At 45.0% G+C, this 18879-nt stretch overlaps 1 protein-coding gene across 1 annotated transcript in view; it reads right to left on the bottom strand.

Moving 5' to 3' along the window:
- The window catches only part of STAG1 (stromal antigen 1), a 2074316-nt gene that overhangs the window by 1422619 nt on the left and 632818 nt on the right, over positions 1-18879 (bottom strand).

Genomic DNA, 18879 nt, shown 5'->3' with positions numbered 1-18879 from the left:
ATTGAGGAGGAGCAAGGAATTGATTTCCTGAAAAAGAAGGGAGGACGGGTGAAGGTAAAAGCAGATTCTTTTGGAGGATGATCTGGAGGAACAGTTAGAAAATGAAGAGAGTAACCTCTTGAATGATCTGTAGAACCCAGAGGTCTGAGGTGATCAACTCCCAACGATGAAAGTAAAGTTGGAGATGACCTCCAATTGCTTGAGGGAGAGGCTGATATAACAGAATTGCAACTATGCTCTCGAGTTGCCTGGCAAAAAGACTGTGTCAATTTAGCAAGTGCAGACGCTTGAGGTTTCTGAGGGCGTTGCTGTTTCTGTTTCTTCTGTTTTGGCCTGGACGTAGCAGAAAGTTTGGCCAAAAATAGCCTCCAATATGAAAAGGAGGGCTTGAATGGTCTTGCTGTGGCAGGCTTGGATTTAGGTTTAAGCAAAGCATCCCAATATTTTTTGTGGGCTGATAGCTTTTTAGTAGCATTCTCCATTGAGTCTCCAAAAAACTCATCCCCCAGACAAGAGATGTTGGCTAACCAGTCTTTGAGGTTAATACCCATGTCGCCAATCTTGAGCCAGGCTGATCTCCTTATGCCCACAAACATAGAATAAGCCCTGGAAGATAACTCAAAGGTGTCTTAAGCAGACTGAACCATGTACCGCTTTAATTGAGTAAGAGTGCGAACAATGTGCTGGAAATCTTTCACTCGGTGAGATGGAATATATTTTTGAAAGGCAGGCAATTACTTTTTTTTAGTTCTTTATTTATGCATTTTTTAACTTTTGACAATAACTTCCATCAAAATAAAAAAATATACAAAGAACAAAAATATCTAAACAATAAGAACTAATGTTCTCAATTCATAGTTTTCCAGGAAACATATTAATTAATCAGAGTATAATTAGTCCACAATTTTTGGAGAAGGAGCTGAAAGGTGAACCTGAACTACATTATTCCATAAAACTCTTTAGGAAATAAAGATGAGGCTTGATGATCTACTTGGGTACCCTTATCAGGAGATGGAAGTTACTGGACCTTTAACAGAAATAAATTTAGATAGCTGCTGCAGCTCATATAAAACATATCTACTTTCTTTATAAACCATTACACATTTACAGGGATATCTCAATGTGAAGGTTGCTCCCAACTGCAGGACCTGTGGTCTCAAAATTAAGAACTGTTTTCTTCTTTTCTGGGTGTCTCTGGATACATCAGGGTACATCCGTACTTTATAAGTCATAAAGGGATGATCTCGGTATCTAAAAGAAAAAATTTCAACAGCCACTCTCTGTCCGAGTCGATAGCAAGGCAAATTAATAATGTTGTGGGGACCTGAGCTTCTACATCTGACCTCTCAAGGAAATTAGTCAAGTCCAAACTATCAGCAGAGAGATTCTGCTAGTTAGGACTCTGTGATTTTTACCTTAGTAGGTAAGCAATAAATTTTTAGAGATAGGTAGATAAGATGACTCAGGTAGAGAAAGTCCAGTTTCTTGGGAGAAACAGGAAGAGAGAAAGGAGATTCCCAATTTTTATGAAGGGTTTTTCTCAGGATCCCATTTAAAGGAAAAGTTTAATAAGTTGCTTAGGAGGCTAATCATAGTCCATGGTTTCCAAAAATTCAGCACTATATTTGGAATCTACCTCCAGTTTGACAGACAGATCCTTACCCAAATGTCTAATGAAACAAGTGAAGGAAGGTCCCTCCGTAGGGGATGTCTGTCTGGGAGGAGTCTTAGATGAGAGACTGTAGCTCAGGAGAGTCAAAAGCCTCTGTGGTCGAATGAAAATTGTCAATATTGGAATCCATTTGAAAATCAGAGTCAATGAGCAGAGATGGAGAACGATGCTGCCACTAGGAATGGTGTCGGTCTGATGAGGAAGGCGATGCAGGATGTTTATGTTTCTCTGGACGTTAGGAAGCAACATGTTTAGACTTACAAGAACACTTGCTGAACTGAGAACATTGAGAAGAAGAAAAGTGATACATTACATTACATAAGTGATTTCTATTCCGCTATTACCTTGCGGTTCAAGGTGGATTACAAATGAATTGTCAGGACATTAGAAGTGTGTTGGAGTAGTTAGTACATTTCTTTAAGTTGCTAAGGATTATATCTAAATTGTCATGATATTAGAAGTGCATAAGGAGTAGTTGCAGTTGATGCTTGGGGTAGTGCTGACTGTTAGTTTGGTTTTATGTGTTTTTTGAATAGAAGGGTTTTTATTTCTTTTTTGAAGGTTTTGTAGTCTGTGGTCGAGGTCAATAGATTGTAGAGTTGGATGTCAAGTGTTGCAGCTTGAGTGGCTAGGAGGTTGTCGTATAGTTTTTTGTTTGAGATTTTTGGTTGGAGGATGTGTGAATGGTGCGTGTGTTCTCCTATGTCTGGTTGAGGTGGATTGAATTAGTCGATTGTTCCAATAGGCTGGGCTGTCTGTTTATTGCTTTAAATAGTAGGCAGTAAAATTTGAAGTATACTCTCACTTGTATTGAGAGCCAGTGTGAGTCGTGGTATGCCTCTGTGATGTGGTCGAATTTCTTCAGTGAGTAGACCAGTCTTAGGGCTGTGTCTTGTATTGTTTGTAGTTGTTTCATCATGGTTGCTGGGCAAGAGAGATATAGTGTGCTGCAGTAGTCTATTAGACCTAGGATTAGGGATTATACCAAGAGTTGGAATTGTTTTCTGTCGAAGAATTTTCAAACTTGTCTTAGGTTTCTCATGACTGCGAATGATTTTTTTTTAATTGTTTTGTTGATTTGTGCCTGCATTGTACAGCCTCTGTCTATCAGTACTCCCAGGAGTTTTAAGGTGGGTTGAATGGGGTATGTTATAGAGTTTATGACCAGGTTTATTTCTGTTGGGGTTTTGTTATTTTTGAGCAGGATGAAGTTTGTTTTGTCAGGATTTAGTTTGTGGTCTTTCATCCATGTTGCTACTATATCAAGTGTTCTGTGTATTGTGTCTGCCACGGATGGTGCTGGTTGATCGAACGGCAGGAGAATGGTGATGCTGTCTACATAGCTGTAGGAGCCTGGTTTGTCTAGGTAGGAGCCGAGGGAGGCAAAGTATAAGTTGAAGAGTGTGGGAGAAAGAGGTGATCCTTGAGGTACTCCACAGGGGTTGAACCATGGTTCAGATTTTTCTTTGTTTGTTTTAACTCTGTATGTTCTGGATTGTAGGAATCCTTTAAACCTTGATAGGACCTTACCACTGATTCCTATTGAGTCTAGTATTTGTAGAAGGATGTCATGGTCTACCAGGTCAAAGGCTGTGGAGAGATCTAGTTGGATAATCAGATTGTGTAGGGTGGAGTAAGTTGTGGTTTTCTAGGTATGAGTTTAGGACTTTGACTACTAGGCCTTCCATTAGCTTGACATAAAGTAGTATTGAGGCTATGGGTCTGTAGTTGGATGGTTGGTATTTTTCTCCTTTGGGGTCTTTCAGGATTGGAGTGATGATGATTTTGCTGAGGTCTTGTAGGAAATGACCGTCAGTGAGCAGATTTTGTATCCATTGCAAGAGCAGGGTACGAAATAGTGTACTGGAAGTTTTCAATAGGTATGGGGGGCAGTGGTTAAGGTCGCAGACTGCGTGGCTGTATTTATTGTAGAGTTTGTTGAGGTCTGACCATTGTATTGGTGAGAAGTGGGACCATGTTCTGTCTGCTGCAACTGCTTCATTTTCTGTGGAAGGCATTGTGATCTCTTCTAAGTATGTAGGTGTTCCTTTGAATGTGGATCTTATGGTTGGATTTTGTCCGCGGCTGAGAAGCACCAGATTGGACAGATATTTTTTCTGTTTGCCTGTGCCTTTGAATACATTATCTCACAGGTATAGGATAAAGACCTGGTGGGAGTGACTGGCATTACCCAAGTAGCCCAACACTGGGAGAGGGAGTTGGGGTGTCTTCTTGACACGGAGCAGTTTCAGGAAGTCTTCCAAGTGGGCAATTGGCTTGAGAGAGACTCACTTTAAATTGCTTCACTGGGCATATCTGACCAGGGCTCAAGGTAGTTCTATGGGTCTGTGGGACAGTCCCTTGTGTCTTCAGTGTAAAATAGCTGCAGGAAACCTTGACATCCTAGCTGGGATCATAAGGCACTCTCTCTCTCATAGGATTATTATTATTGGGGGATCAAAGATCGTTGGTGGATCAGCATGTCCCTCTCCCTGACCATAAATTCCTTGCTATTGCCTGTTTGCTGGTGATCAAAGTCATTCTGAAATACTGGCTGGAGGAGGAGAGCCCTCCTGTCGCCACCTGGACCTCTCTGATGGCACAGTTGGCTAAATGTGAGCTCTTAGCGGAGAAGGGAAAACGGCAGATTCCGGACCGTCAGAACTACATATGGCTGTGGCGGCAATGTATCTCTTTATGATGTCTGGGGGCGGGAGGGAGGGGGACAGAGTCTTTTCTTTCTTACTCTCCCGGGTAGCTCCTCTGTGCCATTTTTTAGGCTCTTTCCTGCTACCTAAGGGGGAGTGGGGGGGGGGAAGTGCAAGTGGAGTGCATGGAGTGTATATGTTGATTTTTCTATTTGTGATTTTTATTTTTTATTAGAATCCTGATTAAAGTAGGGGATTTGGACTTGTGTTTTCATTTTTGTTTTCTTGTTTAAAGTAAAACAGATAGGTGGCAGGCCAACTTCGATTGGTATCCTGGACCTATCGAAGCTTTATCTTTGATTTGACAACTTATTATATTACGTTCTGTTCTGGACTGACCTACTGTTCTTTGTTTTGTGACTGAATATTGGCTGTACTGCCTGTTTTCAATAAAGATATATATATATATATTTTTTTTTAATGAAGCTGGCAAGTATAAAAAATAACTATAAAATCAAATCATGAAAAATCCAAGATGTCCGCTCCAGGGGGGCCAATTTTGACTAAATATTGACCTGGAAAACCATAGAGAACTCTCAAAAATGGTAATTTTAGGATTTTAGGGATGGGGTAGGGAATGCAGGGAAACTACTCAAACCTCCCCCCCCCCCCAAAAAAAAAAAAAAAAAATCACCAATTATGGCTGTCAGCCTGCACTCACAGTGACATGTGCTGTATGGGAAACACTGCAGACAGAGCTGAAACAGCTCACAGGGAGATCTTCTGCCTCAAATAGCTGGAAAGCTGGACTCCGAGTCTTCTGACTGCCCCACCAGCTGAACCTCCATGGCCGGGTACCTTTGCCACCCTCAGACACGCTGTGAAAAATGCCTGGTGGAGGAACACAGTCTGGCTCCGATCCTACGCACGCCTCCACAGAACAATGAAGCCTGCATGCGACCCACTAGCGGATGAACCTAGGGTGAGCAAGCTCCCAAGAGAACGGTCCCTGAGCCCCGATTTGATATACAGGCTGTCCAGGGGGTTTACTAACAGGCAGTGAACCCTCCCCCCCGAAGCAAACTTTTCCAAAGGTCTGCAATCTCCCACAGTCAGAGCTGTCTCCACAGGGAACCTGCGCAGCACGAAGGTGAAAACCACAAACGTGAAGACTGAAATTATGCGAAACAAAATACGAGCAGAAAAGACTAGCTCCTACAGCCTGGCTTGTAAGAACATAAGAATTGCCGCTGCTGGGTCAGACCAGTGGGTCCATTGTGTTCAGCAGTCCGCTCACGCAGCGGCCCTTAGGTCAAAGACCAGTGCCCTTAGACTAGCCGTACCTGCGTACATTCTAGTTCAGCAGGAACTTGTCTAACTTTGTCTTGAGTCCCTGGAGGGTGTTTTCCCCTATAACAGCCTCTGGAAGAGCTTTCCAGTTTTCTACCATTCTCTGGGTCAGGGGTGGGCAACTCCGGTCCTCAAGGGCCGGAATCCAGCCAGGCCCTCAGGACCTCCCCAATGAACATGCATTGAAAGCAGTGCATGCAAATAGATCTCACTCATTTAAGAAGAAAAACTGATTTCTACAGGGACAGTGATGAGGTAAGAGGGGAGAGGAATTGAAGTCTCTGAAGTTTGAGGCTTCCTACAAAGTCCTGGTGTGTAGATGGAAATAACCCACTTGTCCCAGAATAAAGTAGGATTGGACATGAAAGAGAGATTGTGAGGGGAAGCAGCATTGGAGTTAGAAGGGTATGGGACTGGAGAAACAGCTTGGAGAGAGGGAGGGAGGAGGCTGAAGAAGCAGCATGGAGAGAGGGAGGAAGCTAAAGAATCAGGTGGGGGGGGATCAGGAGAGCCAGCTAAAACCAGACAGACTCCCTGGTTTTTTTAAAACTGTACGGACACCTGGCAGTCCTCAAAAAAAGAGGACATAGTCACGCTTTCCCAGACATCTGGTAACTCACATAGCCTGTTCCCATGAACAGCCTCTCCATCTACTCCTGCCCAACCACTCTAAAGTCTAAAGCCACTGATAAATTCCTAGCAAATCTTTATTCCTTGCTAACAGACACACTAAATAGAGGACAATTCTCAGCAGATAGAGGACACATCATTATCAGACCCATCACAAAAAACAAGCATCGTTTCCGTAAGCTTATCATTAGGGCTAGCTAGAAAAAACTTTGATTTATCTGGGTTCAATTTCAATCTGAAACTAGAAGTCCAAAATTCCACTTTTGTAAAAATGAAAGAAATCTGATTTAAAATTTCTGGTATAAATATCACCTATAGGGAAAGGTATAGTTGCTCTTAATTCAAGATGAGAAGATGAGGAAATGCAGAAAGCAGAAATCAGACAACAAAGGTAGAAAAAAAAAATTATTTGTTTTATTTATTTATTTTTGCTTTAAGATAAAATATTATTGTAGCTGTGTTGATAATCGTTTATTAATAGAAAATGGAAATAAGGTGATCCTGTTTATTGGACTAATTTTAATACATTTTTAAAATTAATTCAGAGACCATAACTCCTTTTCTCAGGTCAGGACAGGGATACTGTAACAGCAGTATAATTTTCTTTCCTGAAGAAAGAGGTTTTAACCTCTGAAAGCTAAGTGAGAAATGTATTAGTCCAATAAAATGACAGGCACTCAATTTTCTTCCTGCCATGCCCCATACCTCCTACCCATATGCAAAATATAAATTGGTGGGCTTGCCAAAGCCCTGCCAGCTGAAGATCTCTTCCTCTAGGAAGGAAGGGGAGATTTGTTCAGAGATGTTTGGAGGTTGCAAAGAAGAAAAACTGTACACTGGCACTGGTATGGTAATCTTTGTTGTTTTGAATTTTAAAATAAAAGAAATAAAATGGAAATAAAGAAGTAAATAAGAAAATGGGTAAATAAATGGGGGCGGGGCGGGGCATGGTGGGGCGGGGTAGGGGGGCCCAGTGTACTTGTGTGCCTAGGGGCCCTCAACAAATTAATCCTACCCTGGTCCTCCCTGTCACATCTCTGATGCCCACAGAAACTCACAGAATGGACACCATCCTGTCCACCATTGAAAATTGAATGGCCCATTTCAAATTAAAACTGAACACTGAGAAAACCAAATTCTTCTTAGCCACAGCCACTAACTTCTCTATAAACTCCCCTAGCCCTGAGGGGAACCAACTTTTCCATCTCACCCAAAATCTGAATCCTGGGAGTGCATCTTGATAGACAACTGTCTATGTCTGCCCAAGTCAACCATGTCACATGCAAAGGCTTCAACATACTCTGAAACTCAGATCCATTAGAAAAACTCCTAGTCCAAACTCTAGTTCTAAGCATCCTAAACTACTGCATCATCATCTATCTAGCAGGTCTACGCAAATACTTCTACAGACTAAGCGTCATCCAAAATACCGCAGTGAGGCTTAAATTCAACCTGAAAAAATTCAACCACACCATACCTTTCTATCAAAAACTGCACTGGGGGTCACGTGATGATGCAGAGCTGAGAAGTGACTCTTCATCTCGGCTCCTGCCTCCCCTCATCTAATTCTCACCTTTTGGCCTAGTTACACTGGAAATTGGTACACTGGAACCCCTTTCTCCTTCCCCCCTTTTAAAGGAACTAAACGCAAAAAGATGTATGACAACTTACTTGCAACACATGCAGCTAAATTGGACCCCTCCATCACCAACCTACTGACAGCATCAACTGACCTCAAGGCTTTCCGCAAAGAAATCAAGACCCTACTATTCAAGAAATTCACCCAAACGTCCTAATCCCTTCCTTTTCCCCTCTCTCCCCCTCTTAGAATCTACTCATCAAAATTGCTTTAGACCTTACGCCCTTAATTGTAATTTGTATTTCTCTTCCTGGAAATGTCCAGTTATCGTTCTGATGTAATCCGCTTAGAACTGAAAGGTACAGGCGGAATATAAGCCAGTAATGTAATGTAATGTAATGTAATTATACTGCTAGCGCATAGTTCGGAGTTGTGCATTTTGGGGCAGAGTGGGTGCTCTGAAAGTGGGTCTCTAAGGTATGCCTGTGAAGACTTCAAGGCTGATTGGAGAGAAGTGCAGAGATGACCTGGCCAAGATGGCAGCTTCACAGCCAGCGACTCCAACCTTTACTTTGCAAAAAGAAGCCATCAAAGAACTCACTCGAAGTTTTACGGCGGTCATTGATGATCGGTTGTCCAAATTGAAGGCTACGATGGAGGACATAAAAGACAGCATGGTCCCCTTTTTGTACACCTCTAAAAACAAAAATTTTATTGTCTGCTGTTTTGCCTTTGTTGGTATGTGGTTCTTTGTTGTTAATAAAACAGATTTAAACATAAAGACGGCATGGAGTGTCAGAGTCAGCGCATTGCCCAAACAGAGCAGCGACTTTCTAACACTGAGGATCGCTCAGCAGTTATGGAAGCTCAAAAATGAGAGCTGGAAACGCGCTGTCCAGTGGCATACCTAGGGTATGTGATACCCTGGGCCCATCATTTTTTACACCCACACACACACCTGGCCCATCATTTTTTGACACACACCCCTGCCCTTGGTACGCCACTGCTACGGTTCGAAAAAGGCTAAGAAGCCGGTGGGAGCGGCAAAAGCGTCCTTTAAGGAACACCCTCACGACCTGGCTCTATCCCGCCCCCTTCGTGACGCTACCGGACAGCATTCTCAGCCATTGGTCGACCCTGCCTGGGTCGCAACTGGATGCAAAGCATAATGACAAATGATTTTTTGCAAATTTTTGCCATTTTTTGCATACAAATATTTGTGTAGTTTTTAATTTTTTTCTTTTGTCATTTGAAAGAGCATCTTTTTATAACAAAAGTCACTCTGTTTCATCTTGGACTCAGCCTTGATTTGTTCAGAATTAACATCCCAAAGACATGCATCATTTACGTCCGCAGATATAATAACTTGCACCAGCCCTAAAGCTCCAAATGCCCCCACTAAGATGTTATCAATATTCATAAATGACAGAATTCTATCATTTACACACATATTTGAGTGCTCTGCCCAAACACCACCTTTGCATATGTCCTACAGCAACTTTGGGGATGGGACTGATTGGGAAAGTCCGGGGGGGAGCTCCAGATGGTAGGACCTAGGGATCCCACGTGACAAGGAATTAATTTTTGGTGCATTTAAAAAAAAACAGACCCGACGCCAGCACCACACAAGCCAGCTCGAACGGGCCGGCGTGGGAGCCCTGCTCCGCCCCCCCATTCCCGCAGGAGGACACCATTTAAAAAAAAACAGACCCGACGCCAGCACCACACAAGCCAGCTCGAACGGGCCGGCGTGGGAGCCCTGCTCCGCCCCCCCGTTCCCGCAGGAGGACACCATTTTAAAAAAAACAGACCCCGACGCCAGCACCACACAAGCCAGCTCGAACGGGCCGGCGTGGGAGCCCTGCTCCGCCCCCCCGTTCCCGCAGGAGGACACCATTTAAAAAAAAACAGACCCGACGCCAGCACCACACAAGCCAGCTCGAACGGGCCGGCGTGGGAGCCCTGCTCCGCCCCCCCGTTCCCGCAGGAGGACACCATTTTAAAAAAAACAGACCCGACGCCAGCACCACACAAGCCAGCTCGAACGGGCCGGCGTGGGAGCCCTGCTCCGCCCCCCCGTTCCCGCAGGAGGACACCATTTAAAAAAAAACAGACCCGACGCCAGCACCACACAAGCCAGCTCGAACGGGCCGGCGTGGGAGCCCTGCTCCGCCCCCCCGTTCCCGCAGGAGGACACCATTTTAAAAAAACAGACTCGACGCCAGCACCACACAAGCCAGCTCGAACGGGCCGGCGTGGGAGCCCTGCTCCGCCCCCCCGTTCCCGCAGGAGGACACCATTTAAAAAAAAAACAGACCCGACGCCAGCACCACACAAGCCAGCTCGAACGGGCCGGCGTGGGAGCCCTGCTCCGCCCCCCCCGTTCCCGCAGGAGGACACCATTTAAAAAAAAACAGACCCGACGCCAGCACCACACAAGCCAGCTCGAACGGGCCGGCGTGGGAGCCCTGCTCCGCCCCCCCCGTTCCTGCAGGAGGACACCATTTTTAAAAAAACAGACCCGACGCACCATTCCTTCTACCTAACACTCCGAACCAGTCATCAAAAATGAAGCTCTCCTTGCATACACACACACTAGCCACCCTTTTGATAATCCTCCTCATTTCTAGTTGGAAAGCAGCAGCAAACAACTTACCCACCACAACCACATCCTCCAGTACAACCAACTTCCAACTTCCCAACAGAAGAATAATCACATCAAGAAACTCAAACCACCACGCCAGCACTCAACACTCCATCACTGTTACCTGGAGAAGAAGATCAACACTTCCAAAACAAAATCTCATCCATCTCCCACAACACTCATATATCCGGAAACAACACACATTCCCCAGACTGACACGACCTCCCTTACATGTGCCTATGTTAACATCAGAGCACTAGGACCCAAAACAGAAAACATAAAAAATTGGATAAAAACAGAAAAACTTGACTGCCTATTCCTCACTGAAACCTGGTTAACCTCAGACACAGACCCAAGAATAAAAGAAGTATGCCCGCCGGGATACAAAATAACAGTAACCTGCAGAGAAAAAAAAAGAGGAGGAGGACTAGCAATAATAATCAAGAATTCCCTAACTCTAAACATACTTGAAAAAAACATCCACCCCGCAAATGGATTTCCTAGCGTGTCATCTCACAAACCCAACACTAAAAAAATCACTAAACTGCTTGCTCTGCTACATAACACCAGGAAACTGGACCACAGTGAGACCTGAATTTGAAAACTTCATCTACCAAAACTCATTAACAGCAGAATATAACCTCATCCTAGGAGACCTAAACCTACACCTAGAAGACACAACCTCCACACCAGCAAATAACTGTCTATCCTTCCTCAATGCCTTATCCTTCCAGATCCTAAACCCACAAACCACCCATGAAAAAGGTCATCAACTGGACATTGCTGCATTCATGACTCACCAACCATCCAATCCAGCAATCCAAACTCCTAACGGAACATGGTCCCCATCCCTATGGTCAGACCACTACACATACAACATTCAACATCAACTGGACCATGACCAAACACACACCTCAATCAAAAAAAACCACATATACCACACGCAAACATATCGACCCCAACCATTTTTTGGTCAAATGTAGACGAAACTATCCAAGACTGCGACCCAAAAAACTTCATCTCCCACTGGAAAAATGTGTCCACCAACATCCTTGATGATCTGGCCCCCCTACAAACCAAAACCAGAACCAGCAGGAAATCAGACCAATGGTTTGATAATGAATTACTCCAACTCAAAAGACAGTGTAGAAGATTAGAAAGAAAATGGAGAAAAAAGAACCAAGATCAAACAAAAACCGAATGGAAAAAAAATCAACAAACAATACAAAAATCAACTAAGGGATAAGAGGAAAAGCTACTATACTAATCTCATAGGCACGGAAACCCAAGATTCCAAAAAAATATTCCAAATCCTGAAAGAATTAACAGACACCAAACCATACACAACCACCACGAACACCCCTCCACCATCACCCACCCTCTTAGCAGAACACTTCAAGAACAAAATTACCAATACCAGAGCCACTCTCATCCTTAACCCATCCCATCAAAACCCAATCACAATCCACCCTTCAGGAAAAGAGGCAACTGCAGCAGACAGAATTTGGACTCAATTCCCCAACATACAATGGTCAGAATTCAACAAATTCTACAAAAAATACAGCCATGCCTCCTGTGACCTCAACCATTGCCCCTCATATCTCCTTACCACCTCTAGTGTAAAATTCCGCACCATAATTCTACAATGGATTCAATTCACGCTCACAGAAGGCACATTCCCTGCTGACCTCAGCGAAATCGTCATCCCCCCAATCCAAAAAGACCCAAAAGCACCACAAAACCACCCATCTAACTTTAGACCTATAGCCTCAATTCCGCTATATGTCAAAATTATAGAAGGCCTAGTAGCCAAACTCCTCACCAATTACATAGATGACCACAACCTACTCCACCCCATGCAATCAGGCTTCAGAACAAACTTCAGTACAGAGACACTACTAGGCTCCCTTATGGATACCGTCAGACAACACCTTAGTACAGGGAAAAAAAATGCTTCTCATACAACTGGACCTAACTGCGGCATTCGACTTAGTGGATCACAACATCCTTCTACAGATCTTAGACGCAATAGGCATCTCAGATAAAGTATACTCTTGGTTTGAAGGATTCCTAAAACTCAGAACCTACAGTGTAAAATCAAACAAAGAAAAGTCAGAATCCTGGTCAAACCCCTGCGGCGTACCACAAGGTATCTCCACTATCCCCCACCCTCTTCAATCTCTACACTGCTTCTCTAGGAACGCATCTGGACAATCTGGGCATAACCACCTATAGTTATGCTGATGACATCACCATCCTCATCCCATACGATCATTCTAAACCTACCATGACAGACAAACTTCACCAAACACTTGAAACAGTCACAACCTGGATGAAAAATCACAAACTTAAACTCAACCAAGACAAAACAAAATTTATCCTTCTCGAAAATGACAAGATCCAAACCACAACCAACTTAGACATAAACGCAATCAAATATCCCATCCAAACCACCATAAAACTACTTGGCATGACCATAGACAGATGCTGCACTATGCAACCGCAAATAAATAAAACAATTCAGAAATCATTCGCAATCATGAGAAATCTGAGACAAGTCCGAAAATTCTTTGAAAGAACACAATTCCAACTTATAGTACAATCCCTAATACTAGGTATATTGGACTACTGCAACATCCTCTTCCTTCCTTGCCCTGCAACTACGATCAGACAACTCCAAACAATCCAAAATACAGCTTTGAGACTCATCTACTCATTGAAAAAACATGACCACATCACTGAAGCCTTCATCAACTCACATTGGCTTCCAATCCAAGAAAGAATCCAATTCAAATTCTACTGCATATTATTTAAAACCCTACACGGAGACAGCCCATCATACTTGAACAATCGCCTCAATCCAAGCACCCACTACAAGACACAGAAAAACGCACTCCCCATTCATACCCCCCCCAATCAAGGAAGTAAAAAGAACAAAACTACACGACGGCCTCCTAGCCACCCAAGCCGCAAGGCTGAACAACCAGATCTCCAACCTCTTGATGACCACCCCAGACTATAGGACGTTCAGAAAAGAAATAAAAACCACACTCTTCAAGAAATTCCTGAAGCAGCAATAACATCACGACCGTTTAGTAACTCTAAAACTGACATTTGATCTACCCATTACTGCACTAATAATAACAAAAGAACTTCCACTATGACCACCTATTAACTCTTTTACAAACCACCTCACCCTCAACAACCCGCTAAATGTTTATAAGATCTACAACTTACCTCTCTTGCTAATCATTGTAACTCTGTTTTTTTTTTTTAAATTAACCTTTTGTAATCCGCCTTGAACCGCAAGGTAATGGCGGAATAGAAATCCCTAATGTAATGTAATGTAATGTAATGCATCAAGGGGTGGAGGGGAGGCAGAGAGAAAATGCATGGATCATACTAACCCAGTCTAACCCCAGGCCCACCCAAAAATTGAGGTCAAACTATGCTACTGCTCAAATATGTTTCATCTTGTGCTACTACTGAGAAAGGTGTGAGTTGAATCTAAAATCCTTCCTGAACATTTCTCAAAAGTAGTAGCTGAGAAGGTAAGGAATAAGAGGTTAGCTTTCATAAATTACAAAAGATTAAAGAACTTTAAAGTTTATTTTTGGACTCGATATACCGCTTTTAAATCCAAAAGCGGTTTACATTTATACAGAAAGAAGAAGATGGACAAAAATATCTGAAAAAAATTAAGAGAGGTTGGTCGAGAGTCAGGAAAGCAAAGATGCAAATGGAAGAGAAATAGCTGAGATGGTAAAATGGGAGACAAGACATTTTTTAGATATATTTGTGATAGGAAGGAGTGCAAAAGTGGCATTGTGAGACTCAAAGATGAAGAGAAGAAATATGTAGAAGCTCATAAAGAAAAGGCTAAATTGCTAAATATTTCTGTTATGCGTTCACGGCTAAAGCGCCAGGAATGGGACCGTAGAAGACAAACGCAAATAGGGATGGAGGAGTGGTAGACCCTGATCAATTTTCAGAAGGTTGTATTCGTGAGGAGCTAGCTAAAATAAAGGTAGACAAAGCGATGGGGCCGGATGGTGTACATTCGAGGGTGCTGAAGGAACTTAGGGAAGTTCTGGTGGCCTGACTGACCTTTTCAATGAGTCTCTAGAGTCAGGAGTGGTACTGGACTAGAGAAGGGCTGATGTGATCCCTCTCCACAAAAGTGGAAGTAAGGAAGAAGTAGGGAATTACAGGCCAGTAAGTCTGACTTCTGTTGTAAACAAATGGAAACACTTTTAAAACAGAGAATGATGAAGTTTCTGGAATCCTGTGGATTACAGGACCCACAGCCACATGGATTCACTAGAGGTAGGTCTTGTCAGACAAATCTGATCAATTCCTTCGACTGGGTGACCATAGAATTGGATAGAGAGACTGCGCTAGATGTGGTGTATTTAGATTTTAGCAAAGCCTTTGATAGTGTTCCACAGAGATGTCTAATAAATAAACTGAGTGCCCTCGGGATAGGTCCCAAAGTGACGGACTAGATCAAGAACTGGTTGAGTGGAAGGCAACAGAGGATAATGATCAATGGAGATCGCTCTGAGGAAGGGATGGTACCGGTGGTGTGCCTCAAGGGTCTGTTCTATGGACTGTTCTTTTTAACATTTTTATAAACAATATTGCTGAAGGGCTGTTGGGTAAGATTTGCCTCTTTGAGGATGATACCAAAATCTGCAATAGAGTAGACACCTTGGATGGTGTGATGGAGTTATTTTCATAAATTTGATTGAGTTATACTGTAAACCACTCTGATCCTTTTTGGCTGTATATAAAGATTTTAATAAAAATAAACAAACATATAGGCTTAGATCAGTTTGTTGTATTACATAGCTAAGTTTGTATGAATCTTTAATTTTTATTATATGTACAACCTGACTGTATCTCGCCTTGTTAACATTTCTCTTTTTGTACTTAATGTGTATTAAAATCAATAAAATCTTGGAACTTAAAAAAAAAATAAATATAAAGACCTAGCGAAGCTTGAAGAATGGTCTTAAATTTGGCAGTTAAAATTTAATGCTAAGAAATGCAAGGTCATGTATTTCGGCTGCAAAAACCCGAGGGAATAGTACAGTTTAAGGGGTGAAGAACTTATGTGAACAACAGAAGAGCGGGACTTAGGTGCGATTGTATGTGATGATCTTACAGTGGCCAAACAGGTTGAAAAGGTGACAGCGAAAGGTAGAAGGATGCTAGGTTGCATAGGAAGAGGTATGGCCAGTAGGAAAAAAGGAGGTATTGATGCCCCTGTAGAAGAAGGACTTTGTTGAGACCTCATTTAGAATATTATGTACAATTCAGGAGGTCACACCTTCAAAAAGATATAAAAATGATGGAGTCAGTCCAGAGGAAGGCTACTAAAAAGGTGCATGGTCTTCGTCATAAGGTGTATAGGGACAGAACTAAAAATCTCAATATGTATACTTTGGAGAAAAGACAGGAGAGGGGAGTTTGATAGAGATGTTTAAATACCTACGTGATGTGCATGAATCAAATCTCTTTCATTTAAAAGGAAGCTCTGGAATGAGAGGGCATAGGATGAAGTTAAGAGGTGATAGGCTCAGGAGTAATCTAAGGAAATACTTTTTTACAGAAAGGGTGGTAGATGCATGAAAGTGTCTCCTCGAAGAGGTGGTGGAGACAGAGCCTGTGTCCGAATTCAAGAAAGCCTGGGATAGGCATGTGAGATCTTTTAGAGAGAGGAAGAGATAATGGTTACTGTGGATGGGCAGACTGGATGTGCCATTTGGCCTTTATCTGCCATCATGTTTCTATGTTTCTGATCTGAGGAAGAAGGGCCATCTTCGAAAGCTGACCAAACAATGTACTTAGTCCAATAAAAAAAGGTATTACCTTTATTCCTTTTGTTTATGTTTCTTTTTAATTCTGTATATTGTATTATCTCCGACAGTGGACTAACATGGGTACAACACCATTTAGCTCCCACAAACAAATGAGCAGGAATAAATGGGTGTAATATTTTGTATCCTGCAACCAAGCCAGACTCCTTCAGACCAGCACCAGTTGCTTCACTGGCTCCCTGTCCATTTCCTCATACAGTTTAAACTCCTCTTATTGATCTCAACTGTATTCACTCTGTAGCTCCTCGGTATCTCTCCTTTCTTATCTCTCCCTATATTCCTCCCTGAGCACTCCGTTCATCGGGAAGTCTCTCTTATATGTACACTTCTCCTCTACTACCAACTCTCGACTCTGTCCCTTCTAATTTGCTGTATCATATGCCTGGAACAATCTGCCTGACTCAGTATGTCAGGCTCTGTCTCTGGTAGGATTGAAATCCATGCTAAAAGTCAATTTTCTTTAAGCTGCTTTTAAGTCCTAACTCCAATCCACTTGTAAAACACCCATATCTGTTTGTCATTCCCTCTGTAGTCTCCTACCCTATCTGCCTTATAATTCCCTCTGTAATTTCCTATATGAGCATCATATATAGATTCACCCTTGTCTGTTAGTCTATCATAACTAGATTATAAGCTCTTTCAAACAGGGTCTCTTGCATGTATAATGTTCAGAGCTGAGTGCATCTGGTACCACTTCAGAAACGATGAGTACCGTATTTTCTCGCATATAACGTGCACGTTATACGTGGTTTTTACGTACCGCGCATACCCTTGTGCGATATACACGTGAGCGCGTTGTACAATATTTTTTTACATAGTTCCCCCCCGACGTCCAATTCACCCCCCCCCCCCCGCAGGACCGCTTGCACCCCCACCCCGAAGGACCGCTCGCATGCACCCGCACCCCCACACCAAAGGACCGCTCGCACACACTCCCACCCGCATCCGACCCCCACCCTGAAGGACCGCTTGCACCCCCACAGCCTCCCGAACCACCCCCCCCCCATCATGTAGAAGCTCCTACCAGTGTCCTGCTGCTTCCTCTTGGCGGTCCCGACACCCAACACGATCGGGGCAAGAGGGAGCCCAAGCCCTCTTGCCCCGCAACTCCCCAACTCCCCAGACAATATCGGGCCAGGAGGGAGCCCAAGTCCTCCTGGCCCTGGTGACCCCCCCCCCCCCCGCTAGTTGTTCGGGCCAGGAGGGAGCCCAAACCCTCCTGGCCACGGCGACCCCCTACTCCCACCCCGCACTACATTATGGGCAGGAGGGATCCCAGGCCCTCCTGCCCTCGACGCAAACCCCCCTCCCCCCCAATGACCGCCCCCCCCCAATGAACCTCCGACCGCCCCCCAGCCGACCCGCGACCCCCCTGGCCGACCCCCACGACACCCCCACCCCCCTTCCCCGTACCTTTGTGTAGTTGGCCGGACAGACGGGAGTTAAACTCCGCCTGTCCGGCAGGCAGCCACAACGGAATGAGGCCGGATTGGCCCCATCCATCCCAAACCTCCGCCTACTGGTGGGGCCTGAGGCACATGGGCCCAACCCAACCATGTGCCCATGGCCCCGCCCCCAGGAGGGACCTAAGGCTCCCGGGCCTATTCTGATTGGCCCAGGCGCCTTAGGCCCCACCAGTAGGCGGAGCTTTGGGACGGATGGGCCAATCCGGCTCATTCCGTCGTTGGCTGCCTGCCGGACAGGCGGTTTTGGCTACCGTCTGTCCGGCCAACTACAAAAAGGTACGGGGAAGGGGGGTGGGGGTGTTGTGGGGTCGGCCAGGGGGGTCGCGGATCAGCTGGGGGGGGGCGGTCGGAAGTTCTTGGGGGGTGGTCGTTGGGGGGAGGGGGGTTTGCGTCGAGGGCAGGAGGGCCTGGGATCCCTCCTGCCCGTAATGTAGTGCGGGGGGGGGGTAGGGGGTCGCCGTGGCCAGGAGGGTTTGGGCTCCCTCCTGGCCCGAACAACTAGCGGGGGGGGGGGGGGGGGTTCGCCAGGGCCAGGACAACTTGGGCTCCCTCCTGGCCCGATATTGTCGGGGAGTTGGGGAGTCAGCGGGGCAAGAGGGCTTGGGCTCCCTTTTGCCCCGATCGTGTCGGGGAGTCGGAGGGGCAAGAGGGCTTGAGCTCCCTCTTGCCCTGATCGTGTCAGGGGTGCCGCGGTTGGCTGGGGCAAGAGGGCTTGAGCTCCCTCTTGCCCCGATCGTGTCGGGGGTGCCGCGGTTGGCTGGGGCAAGAGGGCTTGAGCTCCCTCTTGCCCCGATCGTGTCAGGGAGTCGGGACCGCCAAGAGGAAGCAGCAGGACACCGGTAGGAGCTTCTACATGATGGGGGGGTCGGGAGGCTGTGGGGGTGCGAGTGGTCCTTCAGGGTGGGGGTGCGGGTGCAGGTGGGAGTGCGTGCGAGCGGTCCTTCGGGGTGGGGGTGCGAGTGCATGCGAGCGGTCCTTCGGGGTGGGGGTGCGGGTGCGTGCGAGCGG

The sequence above is a fragment of the Geotrypetes seraphini genome, chromosome 9, assembly GCF_902459505.1.
Source record: "Geotrypetes seraphini chromosome 9, aGeoSer1.1, whole genome shotgun sequence".
In the NCBI taxonomy this organism is placed as follows: Eukaryota; Metazoa; Chordata; class Amphibia; order Gymnophiona; family Dermophiidae; genus Geotrypetes; species Geotrypetes seraphini.
Note: the sequence above shows the minus strand (reverse complement) of the source record. Positions and strands in the feature narration are given on the sequence as shown.